The following is a 21020-nucleotide window of genomic DNA, read 5'->3' on the forward strand; positions in this document are numbered from 1 at the left end:
CGGGAGGATGCTCTGCAGGAGGGTCTAGGCCACGCAGCCCAGTCAACTGGCGTTGAATATCTGCCACCTCGTGAGCTAGATCATCTAACTCACCAGCAAAGGAAGCATCGTTCAGCTCCAACTGTAAATGAAGGTCAGCCACCTCGTTGCGGAGCGTGGCTATCTCGATGCGCATAACGATCAATAGAGTGTGAATGTCAGGTTCTTGCAAATTGAGGTTGTTAGTAAGAACAGTAGTGTGCACAACCTCGGGTCCGGGTGTGTACTCTGGAACGGGGTCCTCAGGGACAGGAGTGTACTCAGGAATGGGGTCCTCAGGGCCAGGAGTATACTCAGGAGTAGAATATGATGTCTCACCTCAACCCTCCACAGAATAGTTCTAGTTAGCAGAGTTGGAGACACAAGTTATCTGAGGGTCTGGCAAGGTAAAGGTGTAAACCGTCAAATCGTCGACGAGTAACCTGTACTGATATGGATGGAAAGAGGTCCTCCTCATAAGTCCACGATCCATACAAAAATCTAAAGTTAGGAAGGTATACCCACAGTATAGAGTCAACTAAAATAACATCATTTCCAAGCCTAGAGTAGAGGCTATCTACGTCACATTCCCTTTGGAATGTATGAATCCTGCAGTAGATCTGGCAGTCTGGTCTAAGCTCTCTATCAGAAAATCTCCACTAGCGATGGGTCTGGACTGGTTGGCACAGTATAGGAATAGGACCTCCTCAGCAGTGACTAGATGGTCACCATAACTTCTCCCAAAGAATGTGTGACAAAGGATCATCTCAAATTACCAAAAAGCTGGATTGTGGATCTTTCTTGACAACTGGGTAGAAGGGTAAAGGCTAGCTCCATCGGTAATGTCCTGCCAGAATTTGTCAATATCTCTGTTCAAAAAGTAATTCAATGGCATCTCAGTGATGGCGGTCGATCCAGTTTGGAAACCAAGTAAATCCCCAAACTCTTTGATGTTCAGGGTGTACTCAGTGCCAAACAATCTGAAGTTAATCCGCCATCGCTCATATCCTTCACCCACCCATGGGTTATAATCTAGGGAGCTAAGGAACTTCAGAGTAAGGTTCCTGTAGGTTTTGTGGACATCATCGGTGTAATCATTCCAGCCAAGTTGGTTGCATAGATACCTGATACTTGGCAAGATCCTGAGTGCTCCCATGCAGCTCTAATCGGGGTACCTAGTGGGTACCATAGGTCTAGCAGATAAAGGCACAAATCGGGCTTTCTGTGCTTCATCCCTGAAAATCACAACCATACCATCGAGGTAATTCATCCTGAAAATAGAAACACGAGAAATTAGTCCGGATAAAATACATTAGTGCTTAGGTAAAAATAAAGAAAACAAAATAAAAGTAAAAATAAACCATGGGTTGCCTCCCATGCAGCGCTTGTTTAACGTCATTAGCTTGACAATTAGATCTTACTTTATGTAGGTATTGGTGGGTCTATCAGAATATGACTAGAGTAACCAACGGGCAGATCGCCACCTTTGTATAACTTCAATCTTTGTCTATTTACCACAAACGGAGCACATGAATCATTTTTAATTTCCACTGCTCCTGACCTTAGAACTTTTGATACTTCAAATGGACCTGTCCATCGTGAGCGAATCTTACCAGGAATTAGTTGTAATCTTTAGTTGAACAGGAGACCGGGGTCACCAATGTTGAAATCTTTCTTTATGATCTTCTTATCATGCCATACCTTGGTTCTTTCCTTATATATGATGGCATTCTCATATGCATTCAAGCGAAGTTCTTCCAACTTTTGAATGTCCATGATACTTTTCTCTTCCGCCCTTAGGTAATCTAAATTCAAGGCCTTAATCACCCAATAGGCTTTATGTTCTAGTTCGATAGGTAAATGACAGGACTTCCCGTAGACCAATTGATAAGGGGTTGTTCCAATAGGGGTTTTATAGGCTGTTCGATAAGCCCACAGAGCATCTCTAAGTTTTCCTGACCAGTGTTTTCAAGACAACGATACAGTTTTCTCTAAGATCTGCTTAATTTACCTATTCGATACTTCCACTTGGCCACTGTTTTGCGGGTGATATGGTGTTGCTACTCTATGTTTTACTCCGTACTTACTTAGAAGCTTGTCAAATATCTTGGATATAAAGTGTGATCCTCCATCACTTATGACTAACCTCGGGGTTCCAAACCTAGAGAAAATGATATTCTTGAACAGTTTAATGACTACCTTGGTATAATTTGTGGGTGATGCAACAGCTTCGATCCATTTTGAGACATAGTCGACGGCTACTAGAATGTACTTATTACCCATTGAGGAAGGAAAAGGCCCCATGAAATTAATACCCCAGACATCAAATAATTCTACCTCTTGAATGTTACTCAAGGGCCTTTCGTCACGTCTTGAGACGTTCCTAGTGCGTTGGCATCGGTCACATTTTACAATGTAAGTGTGCACATTGCGCTAAATGGTAGGCCAATAAAGACCTGCTTGGAAGATCTTAGCGCATGTTTTAGACGTGCTTGCATGTCCGCCATAAGGTGAAACATGGCATTGTTCAATGACGTTGCCTACTTCTTCTTCTGGCACATATCGTCTGAATATGTTGTCTATGCCTCTTTTAAATAGGAGGGGTTCGTCCCAAAAGAAATGTTTAACATCACTGAAAAACTTCTTCTTCTGTTGGTAACTTAAGTCAGGGGGTATGATATCAGCAGCTAGGTAATTTACAATATCTGCGTACCATGACGCGCTGTTCAAGGTTGAGATTTCCTCATAGGTTTCCTCTTTAGAGGTATGCAGGGCATCCTTCTCATTTGTGTTCATCCCAGCTACTAGTCTTTCATAAGTACAGTGATCATCTATGGGTATTAGTTCAGGTTTAAGATGTTCTAACCTAGAGAGGTGGTCAGCAACTAAGTTCTTTGTTCCCTTTTTATCTTTTATATCAAGGTCAAATTCTTGGAGTAAAAGAACCCATATGAGAAATCTAGGCTTAACATCCTTCTTACTTAACAAGTATCGGATCGCTGCATGATCAGTGTATACTATTATGTTGGCTCCTACCAAATAGGATCGAAATTTATCGATAGCAAACACTACAGCTAGCAATTCCTTTTCTGTAGTTGTATAATTAAGCTGGGCAACATCTAGGGTTCTACTAGCATAGTAAATAACATGTAGTTTCTTATCTTTTCTCTTCCCTAATATGGCTCCTACAGCGAAGTCACTAGCATCACACATGATCTCAAAGGTTTGCGTCCAATCGGGAGGTCGTATGATAGGCGCTGAAATCAGTGCTTGCTTTAAAACTTCAAACGCCTCAAGACATTTTTGGTCAAATTCAAACTCGGCATCTTTCATCAATAGGTTTGTTAAAGGTTTTGTTATTCCGGAAAATTTCTTGATGAAGTGTCGATAAAACCTAGCATGTCCTAGAAAACTCCTCACTTCCCTAACGGTTTTAGGTGGGTTTAGGTTTTCTATAACTTCTATCTTGGCCTTGTCAACTTCTATACCTCTCTCGATGATGATGTGTCCCAATACTATCCCTTCGTTCACCATGAAATGACACTTCTCCCAGTTTAACACAAGGTTCACTTCCACACATCTTTCCAAGATTTTCTCTAAATTTGATAGGCAGTTTTTAAAATCAAATCCACATACCGAAAAATCGTCCATAAATACCTCCATAATTCCATCGAGGTAGTCCGCGAAAATCGACATCACACACCGTTGGAAGTGGCAGGTACATTACAGAGCCCAAAGGGCATTCGTCTGTAAGCGAATGTTCCATAAGGGCAAGTAAAGGTGGTTTTCTCTTGGTCCTCTGGGTGAATAGGGATTTGGAAAAAGCCAGAATATCCATCAAGATAGCATAAATACGAGTGTCTAGCTAGACCCTCAAGCATATGATCTATAAAAGGAAGAGGGAAATGGTCTTTTCTAGTCGCCTTGTTCAATTTTTTGTAATCTATACACATGCGCCATCCTCCTTCTGTTTGTTTTGCTACATGCTCACCTTTCTCGTTTTCCACGACGGTGATACCTCCTTTCTTTGGTACCACATGGATGAGGCTTACCCACTCACTATCCGAAATCTGGTATATGATGCCAGCTTCTAATAACTTAAGGACTTCTTTCTTAACTACATCGCTCATGATAGGGTTTATTCTTCTCTGATGTTATCTTGAGGGTTTCGAATTCTCTTCTAGCATAATCCGATGCATGCATACGGACGAGCTTATCCCTTTTAAATCAGAGACTTTGTATCCTAGAGCTGAGGGATATTTCCGCAAGGTATCTAAGAGTGGGTTTGTTTCGATTTGGTTTAGAGTGGCGCTTATTATGACAGGTCGACTCATCTCCTCATCCAAAAACTCATATTTTAGATTCTTGGGTAGTTCCTTAAGTTCTATGGTAGGTTTCTTGGTGCATGACATAGGGTCATGGGTAAGAGCTAAGCATTCAAAAAGGTTTTCGTTAATGTAAGATTCAATACTCTTAAATCCTTCATCCTCTAAAATGGGGGTAGAAGGTAATCTGATTAAGGATTCGTTATGTTCGAGTTCATTTACACACTCATCAATGACATCGATGGCATAACATGCATCTCCTAGCACTGGTGCCATTAGAAATTTCGATAAAATGAACTCGATTTTTTCATCTCCTACCTTAAAAGTCAGCTTCCCTTTCTTAACATCTATTATAGCTCCGGCGGTCGATAGGAATGGTCTTCCTAGGAGGATTGGGATGTCATCATCTTCTTTGATATCCATAACTACAAAATCGGTCGGGATGTATAACTGACTAATCTTGACAGGTATGTCTTCTAAAATACCCATGGGGTATTTGACAGATCTATCGGCTAATTGTAATGACATCTTAGTAGGTTGAAGTTCTCCTAATTTTAACCTCTTACAGACAGCCGAAGGCATCAGACTTACGCTTGCCCCTAGGTCTAAAAATGCTTTGTCTATCATATGATTTCCTAGGACGCAAGGGATAGAAAAATTCCAGGATCTTTTCCTTTCATGGCAAGTTTATTCTCGGATATGGAATTACTTTCCAAAGGTTTGGGATCGTCGAGTCGCCATTTGTTGGACAAAATATCCTTCAAGAACTTGGCATATGATGGTATTTGGGTTATTGCTTCGGTAAAAGGGATTTCTACGTGGAGTTTCTCTATTACCTTAATGAACTTTTGGAATTAGTTTTCTATTTTGGTATTTTTCAACATTTGTGGGAACGAAATAGGTGGTTTGTAAGGTTTGAAGGATAGAAAAACACTTAGAAAGGAGGGTTTGAATAAGTGTATCTTTAAAAACTCTTAAGATAAAAACATTGAACACAATATTTTTATCCTGATTCGTTGTTAACGAAACTACTCAAGTCCATCCCCTTAGAGTGATTTACCTCAAATGAGGATTTAATCCACTAATCAATCTTGATTACAATGGTTATCCACTTAGAAACACTCTAAGTCTTCTAGAGTATACTGATCACACCTTGATCACTCTAGGAAATCAACACTTAGAAACTTCTAAGTCTTCTAGAGTCTAATGATCTCACTGATCACTCTAGGAACCTTTTACAAATCAATGTGAAATAAATGTTTACAAGAGTATGAATTTGCTTCTTAGAAAGCTATAATCAAAACTGTGATATTTCTCTTAAGTTCTAAGCTTAACACTCACTAAATATTACAAAGTATGTGAGGTTGAAGATGAAGTTTGTGCGTAATGAATTCAGCAACGTTTCAGTAAGCTTTTGCAAGTGTTGTCTCTTTTGCTTCAGATCAAAACTTCATATTTATAGGCGTTTGAGGAGATGACCGTTGAAATGCATTTAATGTGTTGCGTGACTGGACACCTTTGCATTTAATGTTTTCACTGTTTTGTCAACTACCTCGAGCCATGCTTTTCTCTGCTTTTACTGACTTTGCCTTTTGTATCTTCTAACGTTCCTTTTGTCAGTCAGAGATTAGACTTCATAGCCTGTCATCTAGTACTAACTTTTGATCTCGGATTTTGTGAATACAACGTTTGAATAATCAGAATCAGAGTTACAGCTTGGTGCAAAGCATCTTCTTGTCTTTTGACTTTGAAGTGCTTTAGGATGATACCATAAGAACTTCAGTGCTTTTGCTTCTGATCTCAAGTTCTTCCGATGCTTTATAGACCATGTTCTGATTCTGCTTGACCATCTTCTGATGTCTTGGGAGAGCATGTTCTGATGTTGCAATCCAGAATCTTCTGAGTCAATGCTTCTTAGCGCTGAATTGTGCATACTCCTTATATATTTCCTGAAATGGAAAATGCATAGGATTAGAGTACCACGTTGTCTTATACAAAATTCATATACATTGTTATCATCAAAACAAGAATATTGATCAGAACAAATCTTGTTCTAACAATCTCCCCCTTTTTGATGATGACAAAAACATATATAATTGATATGAATTTGCAATCAGAATATCAGATGACAAAAGACAATTACACAGATATAGCATAAGCATATAATCAGAGTGTGTGAATATGTCTCCCCGTGAGATTAACAATATCCCCCTGAAATAAATACTAGAAGAATTTATAAATAAAAGACTTCCCTGAGTATTCTTCATTTCAGCAGAGACTTTCACTTTGCCTAGAACTTCAGAACATTCAGAGCTTCTGCTTCTTGCTTCCATAGGACAGCTTCAGAGCTTTGAATTTCTTTGTTGTCATAACATGCTTGATTGAATCAGAACATTCTTGAATGTATCAGAGAATCATCAGAGCATCTTTACATCCTAAAATGTTTCAGAAACATACTAGACAAAAAATATTAGAACATGAATGTGAATACAAGATTACATTCAAAGATGTTTTTGATTTATGGCAAACTCAAATGAGCATCCAAACAAAGCACAGGATGATCATTTATGGCAAACTCAAATGAGCATCCAAACAAAGCACAGGATGATCTACTATGCATATAGGTCGACTCAACACAAGCTGAACAAGAAAAATGCAGAAAATCAGCAGTTAGGTCGACCTACTGTCAACCCAGGTCGACCTAAAATGAAGAAAAATACATATACTGCTGCTAGGTCGACCTATATAACAACTAGGTCGACCTAATCTAAGGAAATGGTCCCAGAACGCATCAGAAGAGGATTCTGGTCGACCTACTTCTTCAACAGGTCGACCTAACTGGGAGCAAAATTCTGCAAGCACTGCTAGGTCGACCTAAGCTCTACAAGAGGTCGACCTAACTGATCAAGAATGCCAAAAATTCTGTTTTTCTCATCTCCAACTGCTAAGCTATCTTATATATTATCAAAGGTTCATTATTCAACAGAACACCAACGACTGAAAGATACACAAACGCTTCTCATCTTCGTTCTTCATCATCTCCAACACAATTACACATAATCATTCTTGCGTTGCGGGTTAGTGATGAGTTCGATAACGTCCATGGAACGGAATTGAAGATTCCTAGTGGGTGAAGGTTTGTGGGGTTTGTTGGTGAATAAAATCTGCGGGTTTTGTCCTCCACGACGGGTGGTTCTTGGGGGTTTTTATCAAGAGGCGTTCATTGAGGATTCGGCTGAGTGTAACGATTGAGGAACGGGGAGTTCAAGGAATCAAGACACTGCAGAAGGGAATCAAAGTGAAGCTCTTGGATAACCTTGATCTTGCTCAAGATTAAGGGGGAAGAAGATTCAAAGGATCGACATAATTGGTTTATCGTTTATCGCTTTGTTATCTTCTTTGTATATACTACTTTCAACATTAATGAAAGATTACCCAATTTCAATTTGGAATTGGGGGCAGACGTAGTCGTAGCGAGGACGATCGACGAACTGCCTAAACAAATATCGTGTTCTTGTCGCTTTTACCTTTTCATTTACTTTCTGTTCATATTTGGTTATAATAGCAAATTGATCAATGATTCGAGTGTTAAGATTGTGAATTAAGTACTTACATAAACATCACAATCCACCACACATTGAATTACCTTCAATTTGATCATTATCACCAAGTGTTTGTATATTTGTTTCTATCACTCTTACTGCATTGCAAACATTGTCCATCATACAAAAAGTTAATCTCATTTTCAATAAGAGAAACGCTTTGATTCTGCAACATATACTCTTATCATTCAACTCAAGTCTTTGACTGGTTTTTAAACACATATATAATCGTTTCGATAGTGGTTCGGAATAGACGCGAGTCGATTCAGAATCACTTCCGCTGAAAAGTCGTTTAAATCCGTAAAACTGTGAACGATCTATTCACCCCCCCCCCCTCTAGATCCTAAGGCCAGCGTCTAACAAGTGGCATCAAGAGCTCTGGTTTATTCCGTGCTACGTGAAACACTTATTGGAAAGATGGCTTCCGGACCTAAAGGGGCTCATAATAGAGCTCCAGTTTTCAACGGTGAAAACTATGGCTATTGGAAGGATTGTATGTGTGTCCACATCAATGCAATTGATAGGAACATCTGGACAGCTATTGTCAATGGTCCCTTTCAGATCACCATGACAAATGCAGCTGGTGCAGTTGTTCCAAAACCAGAAAATACTTGGGATGCTGAAGATGAAAAGAGATATGCATACGATTGGAAAGCGAGAAACATTCTAATCTCAACTCTAGGAGTTGATGAATACTATCGCGTTTCCCATTGTAGATCAGCTAAAGCTATGTGGGACACATTGCAAGTTGCCCACGAGGGAACGGATGATGTCAAACTAGCTAGGATCAATACGTTAACTCAAGAGTTCGAACTCTTCCACATGGAAGATGGTGAATCCATCGAAAACATGCAGAAGAGATTCGTTCATCTGAAAAATCGATTAAACTCACTTGATAGACCTGTTTCCAATGCAGTTGCTACTAACAAAATCTTAAGATGCTTGAACAGGGAATGGCAACCCAAAGTTACAGCAATAAAGGAAGCAAATGATCTAAACACTTTAGACATCACAACTCTATTTGGTAAACTAGAGGAACATGAACAACACCTTAAATGCCTTGACATGCATGAGAAAAGGACAAAGAAAGAAAATAACATGGAGAAAGAGGTAGAGAAGAAGTCAATAGCTCTAAAAGCTTCGAGCTCCAAGACCTCAAAACGAGAGCCAAAGGATAGTGACACAAGTGATGACGAAGACTCCGATGATGAGGAAATGGGACTGTTTGTGCGAAGATACAACAAATATCTAAAGAAAAATGGAGCAAAACATTCCGACAAAGGCTTGATCAACTATAGAAAGCAATCAAACATGTTCAAACAAGATGACGACAACAAAGGAAAGATCAAAGGTCTTTGCTTCAATTGTGGGAAAGCCGGTCACTACAAACCGGATTGTCCATACCTTAAGAAAGAAAAGGAGAAGAACCAAAGCAAAGGTCATAACAAATCTAAAAGAGCTTACATAGCATGGGAAAGTGATTCATCTAGTGAAAGCTCATCAAGCGATGAAGAAGAATCAGCAAACCTATGTTTCATGGCTAATCAAAACAAGAAAAAGAAAGTTGTAAGTCATCTTAAACCTGAACTCGTAGATAAGGTATCTCATTCTCAACTAAAACTTGCTTTTGAAGAATTACATAGAGATGCAATTAAAGCTTTCAAACTTTTGGCCTCAAATAAGAAAATATCTTCATATCTTGAATCAAAAGTTGAGAAAACCGAAAAGGATATGGAAGCTTTAAAACAATCTATGCTAGACATTCAAAAGGACAAAGTTGAAATAGATCCTACATCATGGTTTGGTTGTGAGACATGTCACATTTGGCAAAAAGAAGTAAGAGATCTAAAAGCGAAGTTAGACAAGGCTCTACAACCAAAAGTGACTTTTGCTGTTGATCCAAACAAGTTCAAAAGATCGTATACTCCTTTATATAGCAAATACACTTTTGTACCAAAAGTATCAACTAGCAAAACTCCATATTCTCATCATATTACCTGTCATTATTGTTGCAAAAAGGGACATACCATTGAAAAATGCAAATTTAGGAGAATTTTAGTTCCTAAAGGTGTATTTCAATGGTTGCCTAAGTGCAACAATTTGTGTACTCACTGTCCAGGACCCAATGAAGATTGGGGACCTTCCACTCTAATTTAATTTTGCAGGAAAAGTGTCTTGACATCGCCGAAAGGTGGTGGTTCCTTGACAGCTGGTGCTCAAGACACATAAAGGAAGACATACCTCTCTTGGTATGTCATCTATAAAGACAGATTGAAGAACCATACTTGGCAGAGGAATGTAGGTGACATGGCCATCACAAATGTATGAGATACATCACAAATACAGTTATCCAGAAAAACACATAGGACGCATTACTTGATGTGAAAATTGGCAAGTTGCATTGCAGAGAGAATTTAAACCTATTCTTAGCAGAATATTGTTTGGGACTATGTCCCGCATCCGGGAGAACATCAAGTAATCGATACTAGATGAGTTGTTCGCAAAAATCAATCAAATCAAGCTGTGAAACATTCCATCAAAACAATTCATCATCAAAACTAGGGGTATGGCTCACTAACAAGAAGACTCCACACAATGATGACAAAACACCTACATATTGAGAAAGCGGTAACATGCACATTGTTCACTTCCAAAAATTTCATTGATTCTATAATATGCTATCAATTAACATGCTTATAGTGACTTCATGTATGTTTATTCATATATCTCGATTTAATATATGTATTCATCATTCTCATTCATAACATATCATAATTTGGGCATACAAGCAAAGAACAAAGCAAAAATACATCATATAGAAACATTTCTAAGGCATTTTTCATCATCTAAGGGAACTTAGGTCGACCTACTCTGTTCTTGAGTCGACCTACAGAAGAATCTTCTTTTCAGAAACTGAAAAGGCCCAGTTGCGTCGACCTACTCATAATTTAGGTCGACCTAAATTGGTCAGTTTTCATGTTACTTCTGTTAGGTCGACCCAGCCACACTTTAGGTCGACCTACTGCGTTAAGTTTTCCAAATTTGGGTCTGTTAGGTCGACCCGACCCACTCCCATTCATTCAAAACATTCCATCTTTTCATCCCCTCTCATTCTCATCACATTTGGTACGGCTAACCCTAACTCCTCAAACTCAAAAACTGTTCAAAATCATCCTTCTCACACAAAATCATCAACAACTATGCCCCCAAAATCAAGAAAGGGAAAGGAAGTTGCATCTGGATCATCCTCACAACCGGTAAGTGTTGTAGCCCTTGTTCACCCTGATTGTAGAGATAATTTTGAAAAATGGCAAATGAAAAGGAAGGTAGTGAAGCAGTATATTTTCAATCAACATGTTGCTAAAAATATGCATATTCCTGAAGTTGTGAGTCTTATTGAGCATCAAAATGTTCATCCCCTTTTGGAATGTGCCACACCATACTGTGAAAACACTGTTAGAGCATTCTATGCAGGGTTCACAAGAGAGGCAGGCTGTAATTTTAGGTTTAAGATGGGGTCAAGATCTCATATCGTTGACAAACGTGCTTGGATTAGTATTTTTGGTCTCAACATTGTAGGCGATGAATTACGTATAGAAGACGGGGATGTACCGGGAATCTATGATCATGTGGCCTACATGAAGTCTATCCTCAAAGATCCTTCCGTCTTTGACAAACCAAATGAAACAATAACAGTCGGTCACCTGAAGAGAGATCCTAGGCTTCTAAATTGGGTCATCTCAAGAGTCATTCGACCACGAGCAGGCGGATTTTCCAGAATTGAAAGGAATGAGATTGTGTTGATGTACTTGATCCAAAACAGAACACGTGTGCACTGGCCACACTTTTTAACTGCCAAGTTTGAGGAAGTAAAGCAGAAGACTACTGCTCTTTGCTATGGCTCGATCATATAAACTATTGTGAACCATTTCGGCATGAAGCTCGATGGATTGTCATACATCACAATGAAACAGAACCAGGACTTTTCCCAAACAACCTTAACCCTCATGGGATATCATTGGGATCCAAATAGGAGAACCTATTATCTCATTCAAAAGGGGACCGGAAAAATCATCTATAACTATGATGATCCTACAGAATTTGGTCACACTGCAGAAAATGAAGAAGAAGGAAATGATCAAGAAATAGCAAATGATGAGGATCATACCATGGAAGATGCAACTCATGACACGGATGCAAATTGGAGATATGTTCCGCCACAACAAGAGGATATCCCTTGGGGATACACAGCTCCACCTCCTCCTGATCAATCCAACATAATATCTATAATTGAGGCTATGCAACTTCAACAACAGCAGAACTTTGAAACTCAACAGCTTCAATTTCAAACAATGCAACAGCTCCAACAAGATCGCTATGACGAACAACAACAACAATATCAATCGTTGTACAACTTAGTTCAAGATCACAAAAGCGATTTTGAGACATTTGCCTCCAACTCCACTCTAAGACAAAATCAGTTTGAGGAAACAGCATTGCATCGCCATGCTAATATGAGCCAAAGCTTCAACACTCTCAACATGTCTGTGCTGGATCTGTTGGAACAGGTTGAAGAAGATCGACCTCATACATTTCAAAGAGGAAGAGGAAGAAGGGGCAGGCGTTAGGACGCATTGTTTATCATATCATCATTTCATTGCATTTCATATCATTAAGCCTTCTGTTAAAAATGTTATATGATGTAGTACTCTTTGTTTTCTTTTATTAATCTCTTGGACTACTATGTATGTTGTTGGGTTTCCTTAAAACATGTTCAGTTCTTATGATCTCACCATTTACACGTTATCTATCTCTATGACTACCGGTATTCTTTATTTCTCTTGTTACTCTCCTACTATGTTTCCTTGTTTCTCTTTTTGATGTTGTCAAAGGGGGAGATAGATGCAAGAGATGCTGAGTGTACGGGGGAGCTTTGTGAAGAGATTGCTTGGTTGAGGGATTGCTTGGTTGAGAGATAGATGCTGAGTGTACGGGGGAGCTTTGTGAAGAGATTGCTTGGTTGAGGGATTGCTTGGTTGAGAGATAGATGCTGGATGTACGGGGGAGCTCTGTTGAGTCTTCATCACTTACTACCAAAGCTTTTGACTATTGGTTTGCCATCATCAAAAAGGGGGAGTATGTGAATACAAGATTACACTCAAAGATGTTTTTGATTTATGGAAAACTCAAATGAGCATCCAAACAAAGCACAGGATGATCATTTATGGCAAACTCAAATGAGCATCCAAACAAAGCACAGGATGATCTACTATGCATATAGGTCGACTCAACACAAGCTGAACAAGAAAAATGCAGAAAATCAGCAGTTAGGTCGACCTACTGTCAACCCAGGTCGACCTAAAATGAAGAAAAATACATATACTGCTGCTAGGTCGACCTATATAACAACTAGGTCGACCTAATCTAAGGAAATGGTCCCAGAACGCATCAGAAGAGGATTTTGGTCGACCTACTTCTTCAACAGGTCGACCTAACTGGGAGCAAAATTCTGCAAGCACTGCTAGGTCGACCTAAGCTCTACAAGAGGTCGACCTAACTGATCAAGAATGCCAAAAATTCTGTTTTTCTCATCTCCAACTGCTAAGCTATCTTATATATTATCAAAGGTTCATTATTCAACAGAACACCAACGACTGAAAGATACACAAACGCTTCTCATCTTCGTTCTTCATCATCTCCAACATAATTACACATAATCATTCTTGCGTTGCGGGTTAGTGATGAGTTCGATAACGTCCATGGAATGGAATTGAAGATTCCTAGTGGGTGAAGGTTTGTGGGGTTTGTTGGTGAATAAAATCTGCGGGTTTTGTCCTCCACGACGGGTGGTTCTTGGGGGTTTTTATCAAGAGGCGTTCATTGAGGATTCGGCTGAGTGTAACGATTGAGGAACGGGGAGTTCAAGGAATCAAGACACTGCAGAAGGGAATCAAAGTGAAGCTCTTGGATAACCTTGATCTTGCTCAAGATTAAGGGGGAAGAAGATTCAAAGGATCGACATAATTGGTTTATCGTTTATCGCTTTGTTATCTTCTTTGTATATACTACTTTCAACATTAATGAAAGATTACCCAATTTCAATTTGGAATTGGGGGCAGACGTAGTCGTAGCGAGGACGATCGACGAACTGCCTAAACAAATATCGTGTTCTTGTCGCTTTTACCTTTTCATTTACTTTCTGTTCATATTTGGTTATAATAGCAAATTGATCAACGATTCTAGTGTTAAGATTGTGAATTAAGTACTTACATAAACATCACAATCCACCACACATTGAATTACCTTCAATTTGATCATTATCACCAAGTGTTTGTATATTTGTTTCTATCACTCTTACTGCATTGCAAACATTGTCCATCATACAAAAAGTTAATCTGATTTTCAATAAGAGAAACGCTTTGATTCTGCAACATATACTCTTATCATTCAACTCAAGTCTTTGACTGGTTTTTAAACACATATATAATCGTTTCGATAGTGGTTCGGAATAGACGCGAGTCGATTCAGAATCACTTCCGCTGAAAAGTCGTTTAAATCCGTAAAACTGTGAACGATCTATTCACCCCCCCTCTAGATCCTAAGGCCAGCGTCTAACAATGAATGTATCAGAGCATTCTTGATAACTATCATGTATCAGAGCATTCTTAATGAATAGCATTTATCAGAGCATTTAAGATGAAGAAAATGTATCAGAGCATATTCTCTAACGAGAACATCAGAGCATTCTACGAATGACTATCAGAACATTCTTCTTCTTGCTTCTGATCTTGAAGCTTCACAGCACTAAGCTTGCTTCAATTTTCCAAGAACATGCTTCTTTATAGAATTGCTTTTCCCATGTATTTGCTTCTCATGATGAGCTTTTTCAGAATATCTTCAATCTTGCAAAAAATCTTACAAACATAGAAATTGCAAATAATGTTAGGAATGTTGAGACTTAATCCCAGCAACTGATATAATAAACCAAATCAATTATAATGTTTCTCCCCTTTTTGTCATAACATCAAAAAGCATATAAAAGATTCAAGTGAAAAAACGACACATAAAGTGAAGAAGATAATATTTCATTGATTAACATAATATATCAGAAGTACAAGAGGAATAGAAGCAGATGCAAGAAACAGATGCAAGAAACATGAAAACATCTAAGACTAAGACACACTACGACTAGCCTAGCTTAGAAGCTATCTTGGCCAGAAGGTTTTGAATATCAGCAGCGCATTCTGTCTGCGTCTTCTTAAAAGATCTGAACTCATTGTGAGTTTCCTCATGCTTGTCCAGACGAGAAGCTAGATTAGCTTGATTCTGTTAAAGAGCCTTCATAGTGTCTATCAGAATAGAAGGTCCAGCAGAAGAAGCATCAAAGCTATTGTCCAAGACAGTAGGATTCTCAACAGCAGCATCGACCATGAGAACATCAGCTTGATTTTCCTTAATAGGAGATTGCATAGCAGGATGATTCTCTATAGCTTGTTTCTCAGCATCAGCTTCTGCTTCAGAAGCATCTTCAGCATAAACAGGATAAGGGATTTCAGAATCTGAATTCTCTAAAGCTAGAAGAATTTCAGCCAAGTTCTGACGAGGTGTAGGAGCAACATGTTCTGATGGATATTCAACTTCTGGATATACCATATTTGGTGCCTTAGCAAAGGGATTCTCCCTTAACTAGTTGAATATGAACTGAAAGTCTCTAGTCAGAACATTGAGTGAAGGCTTCCACACAACCATAGCAAGAGGATGCACCTCTTCAAGCTCATCGACAAATTCCTTCTCTTCATGATATTTCCTGTTCCTAATGGGGCAGAAATAGTAGTATTCATAATCCCTTAGGAACTCATAAGGGCCAGGAGCTTCTGCTTCACATTTCTTCTGAAGCTTCAGAAGGTCAAAATTGAACTCCCTTCTGAAAGCTCTCCAGAGACTCCTTGTAGCAACATAATCCGTCCTGGAATTATGTGCAACCTTCAAGGCTTCTAGTCCTGTCTATACCTTATGTTTCAAAAATTCAAAACTTACACTAACAGATAGTTCAGGGTTAGGGGTTTTGAATTGGGTGGTTAAGGAATCTGGGTTCAAAAAGAAGTAAGGGCCAGATTCTCTATCAAGAGAAAGCAAAGATTCTCCTTCATCCTCAGATTCCAGGTTAACAAAAACAGGGACGGGACGAGGTTTGGGGGTATAGTTGCAGGCACGGAATAATTCTTGTAAAGAATCAGAATTGTGAGATTCTGATGCAGTGGGGTTGATGGGAACAAGTGAGGCAACAGGTTCATAGTTAGCATGAGGAGGCGGTTGAGAAAGAGGGATAGAAGTGTGAGGAGGAAAAAGGGTTTGAAGGGGTAGAACATCTAGAATGGGTTCAAAATTAGGGTGGTCAGAAGCAAGATTGGTTTTGGGTGAAGGAGGAGGGGTGAGAACTTTGGTGGTTGAAGGTGATTTGGCTGAGGCTTTTTCTGGTTGAATTTCTGGTTGAGAGGGTTTTGGAACTTCTTTTGGTACAGATTTTGAACTAACAAATGGAACAGAACCAGGTTCAGAAATAGACACACCTTTAGATTTCTTGTGAGGCCTTTCAGAATCAGCTTCAATTTCTTTCCGCTTCTTCATCTGAATCACAACCTTCTTCCCTTTAGATATTTCCTTCTTCTTTGCTTCTGCCTCATTTAACTCTTCATTCTTCTCCTTTTCTTCTTCAACAACCTTCTTTTTCTTCTTCTTCTTCTTATCTTTCTTTTTCTTCTTCTTCTCTATGTCCTTCTCATCATCCTTCTTCTTTCTTTTCTTTTCAACAATCTTCTCTTCTTTCTTATTCTCCTTTTCAACTACAGCTTCTGTTTTCTCTTCAGCAACTTTCTCTTCACTTCTCTTCTCCTCACTGATAGAAGGAAAGTCTAGCCTTTTCTTGGTTCTTCTTTCTTTATGGGTAGCAACTTCTGGAAAGACTTCTATCTCATCATCCTTGGTAGACGGAAGCTTCTTCCTGCTTGTCCCAACCTTAGTATCCACAGAACCATCTTGTTTGAGAGTATTAAGGTAATGAACCTTAATATCTGGTTGTTCATTGAGAAAGAACAACTCAAACTCAACAAGAACTGGACCTCTTCTGTTTCTAACATTTGGATCAGGTTTAGGAGCAGTACCAATAGCTTGAATAATACCCATTTTCTTCAAAGTATGAGCATTCAAAACACTCCCAATGATTGTATAAGGATCTTTGACTATTCCAGCATTTTTCAACTCTTCAACCATCTTGGTTTGAACCAGAAGATTGGTAATAATCCTCCCAAAAGGAGTAACATTTCCTTTCTTCTTCATTCTGTTCTCATCTCTTGAGTCCTTTACAGCATGCCACATGTGATTGAAAATTATGTAAGAGACATCCACCTTCTGAAGGATAGAAAAACACTTAGAAAGGGGGGGGGGGTTGAATAAGTGTAGTCTTAAAAACTTGAACGATAAAAATAAATTGCACAGTTATTTTTATCCTGGTTCGTTGTTAACTAAACTACTCCAGTCCACCCCCGCGGAGTGATTTACCTCACCTGAGGATTTAATCCACTAATCGTAACAGATTACAATGGTTTTCCACTTAGCCCATGACTAAGTCTTCTAGAGTATCCTGATCACAACCTGATTACTCTAGGAACAAATGCTTAGACACAAGCTAAGACTTTCTTAGAGTATCCTGACCACCACGTGATCACTCTAAATACAACTGCTTAGACACAAGCTAAGACTTCCTAGAGTATTCTGATCAACACTTGATCACTCTAGTTACTTACAAATTAATGTAATCAATTCTAAGAGTATTACAAATGCTTCTGAAAAGCTATAATCACAACAGTGATATTTCTCTTAAAGTTTAAGCTTAATCTCACAAATATATTACAGCAGCAATGCAGTGAGCTTTGATGAAGATGAAGTTTCTGAGCTTTTAATTGAACAGCGTTTCAGCAAGTTAATATTCACAGAATTTGGTTCAGAGTTGTTGTTGCTGCTTCTCATCAGAACTTCATATTTATAGGCGCTTGAGAAGATGACCGTTGGGTGCATTTAATGCTTTGCGTATTCCGTACAGCATTGCATTTAATGTTTCACGCTTTTGTCAACTACCTCGAGCCTTGTTCACGCTGTGTCTACTGACGTTGCCTTTAATAGCTTCCAACGTTCCTTTTGTCAGTCAGCGTAGCCTGCCACTTGTACTTTCTTCTGATCTGATGTTTGAGAATACAATGTTTGAAAATCATCAGAGTCAAACAGCTTGGTGCAAAGCATCTTCTTGTTTTCTGACCTTGAAGTGCTTCTGAGCGTGATACCATCAGAACTTCAGTGCTACTGCTTCTGATCTCAAGTTCTTCTGATGCTTCCATAGACCCATGTTCTGATTCTTCCTTGACCATCTTCTGATGTCTTGCCAGACCATGTTCTAATGTTGCATGCTGAACCTTCTGAGACAAAGCTTCTGAGCGCTAATTTGTGCATACTCTTTATATATTTCTTGAAATGGAAATTGCAATGTATTAGAGTACCACATTATCTCACACAAAATTCATATCCTTATTATCATCAAAACTATGAATATTGATCAGAACAAATCTTGTTCTAACAATCTCCCCCTTTTTGATGATGACAAAAACATATATAAATGATATGAATTTGCGATCAGAAAGAGCAGACGGCTAAAGAAAAATTACACAGCTATAGCATAAGCATGTGAATATGTCTCCCCCTGAGATTAACAATCTCCCCCTGAGATGAATAATCTCCCCCTGAAATAAATACTCGAAGAACTTTAATAATAAAAGACTTCCCTGATTATTTCGGTAGAGACGATCACATAAGCTTCTTTCTTCTGATAATTCATAGCTTCTGACTTCTGCTTCCATTGGACAGCTTCAGAACTTGAATTTCTTTAGATCCCTAGAACACTCACAGCTTCTAATTCCTGCTTCCATTTAGGACAGCTTCAGAACTTGAATTTATTTGATCTTCAGAACATTCACAGCTTCTGATTCCTGCTTCCATTTAGGACAGCTTCAGAACTTGAGTTTTCTGGATCTTTAGAACATTCACAGCTTCTGATTTCTGCTTCCCTCGGATAGCTTCAGAGCTTTGAATTTCTTCTTACATCACTTCATGCTAGATTGTATCAGAACATTGTTGAATGTACCAGAGCATCATCAGAGCATCTCTACATCCTGAAATGCTACAGAACAAAACTAAACGACAAAAGTCAGCATGAATGAGTTGGAACATAAAATGTGTATCAGAACACAAAATATGTATCAGAGCCATATAAGCCATATAGAATATATCAGATCCAATAGACAATGTATCAGAGGAAATAGACAATGATTTGGATCATATTCTATTATCAGAATTTCTGATCATTCTTCCTTCTTGCTTCTGATTCTGAAGCTTCCTAGTACTCAGCTTGCTTCAAGAATCCAAGAGCTATTTCTGATCATTCTTCCTTCTTGCTTCTGATTCTGAAGCTTCCTAGCACTCAGCTTGCTTCAAGAATCCAAGATCTTGATTCATTTTGTTGCTTCTTATGTTGATCTTGAATCTTTGATTCCTGCAACAACACAACTTAAAAGCATAGAACTTTGCAAGTTCTGTTAGTAAATGTGGAGCCTTTTTACTCGGTAACTGATAATATTAATCAGATCATTTATCATATATTTTCTCCCCCTTTTTGTCATAACATCAAAAAGCATAAAAGATTCAGATGTAAAGCAAGAGACAAAAGAGAAAAAGAAAGAGAAAGAGAGCCAAGACTTATTGAAAAAAAAAAGCAACGAAATGAAGGAATATAAATAGATGGAAAAAGAAGAGGGAAACGTTCGAGGAATACAAAAGACGAGATTTGCACAGTTACCTAAGTAGACGTCCCCTCAACTGCACGCACGCTTGTCCAGAAACAGTGAACACGTGTTTACCATCTGGATAGCCAGTTATAGCTGTTTTGCTTTTAAAGAGATTCTGAATCAACTTAGACAATGAAACGTTAGTAATAACTGAATCACAATTTCTAATTGATTTCAATTAGAACTTCTTATAAAAAAAATCCAATTTCATTTCAGAAGATACTCATACATAAGATCTTCTCATCTTCTCATTCTGGGCATAAATCCATACTGATATTCTTCAGAATGAACTTAAACCTATCTTCAGCAAGGGGTTTTGTAAAGATATCAGCCCATTGATGGTCTGTATCCACAAAGTTTAAAGATATAACACCCTTCTGAACATAGTCCCTTATGAAATGATGTTTAATCTCAATATGTTTAGCTTTTGAATGTAAAATAGGATTCTTAGATAAACATATAGCAGAAGTATTATCACAGAAAATAGGAATGCTACTCTCATATATCTGATAATCTTCCAGCTGACTTCTCATCCAGATCATTTGTGTGCTACAACCAGCAGCAGCAACATATTCTGCTTCTGTTGTTGAGAGGGCAATAGTAGCTTGCTTCTTGCTGTACCATGAGATCAGATGACTTCCAAGAAATTGACAACTTCCAGAAGTGCTCTTTCTTTCTATTCTATCTCCAGCATAGTCAGCATCACAGAATCCTACTAAGTTGTAATCTTTAGATCTTCTATAAACTAAACCAACATTAGTAGTACCTTTCAGATACCTTAGAATTCTCTTAACCGCTGTTAAATGAGATTCTCTTGGATCTGATTGGAATCGAGCACACAAGCAAACACTAAAGAGAATGTCAGGTCTAGAAGCAGTTAGATATAGAAGAGATCCAATCATGCCTCTGTACAACTTCTGATCTACCTTCTTACTTACCTCATCCTTACCCAGTACACATGTTGGATGCATAGGAGTTTTGGCTTCTTTGCTTTCAGAAAGATTAAACTTCTTCAGAAGTTCTTTCACATACTTCGTTTGATGAACATAGGTTCCATCGGAAGTTTGGTTGATTTGAATCCCAAGGAAATACTTGAGTTCTCCCATCATGCTCATTTCAAATTCAGCCTGCATAGACTCAGCAAACTCCTTTCCAAGTGTAGCATTAGATGTTCCAAAGATAAT

Source organism: Vicia villosa, unplaced genomic scaffold, assembly GCF_029867415.1.
Source record: "Vicia villosa cultivar HV-30 ecotype Madison, WI unplaced genomic scaffold, Vvil1.0 ctg.000458F_1_1, whole genome shotgun sequence".
Classification (NCBI taxonomy): Eukaryota; Viridiplantae; Streptophyta; class Magnoliopsida; order Fabales; family Fabaceae; genus Vicia; species Vicia villosa.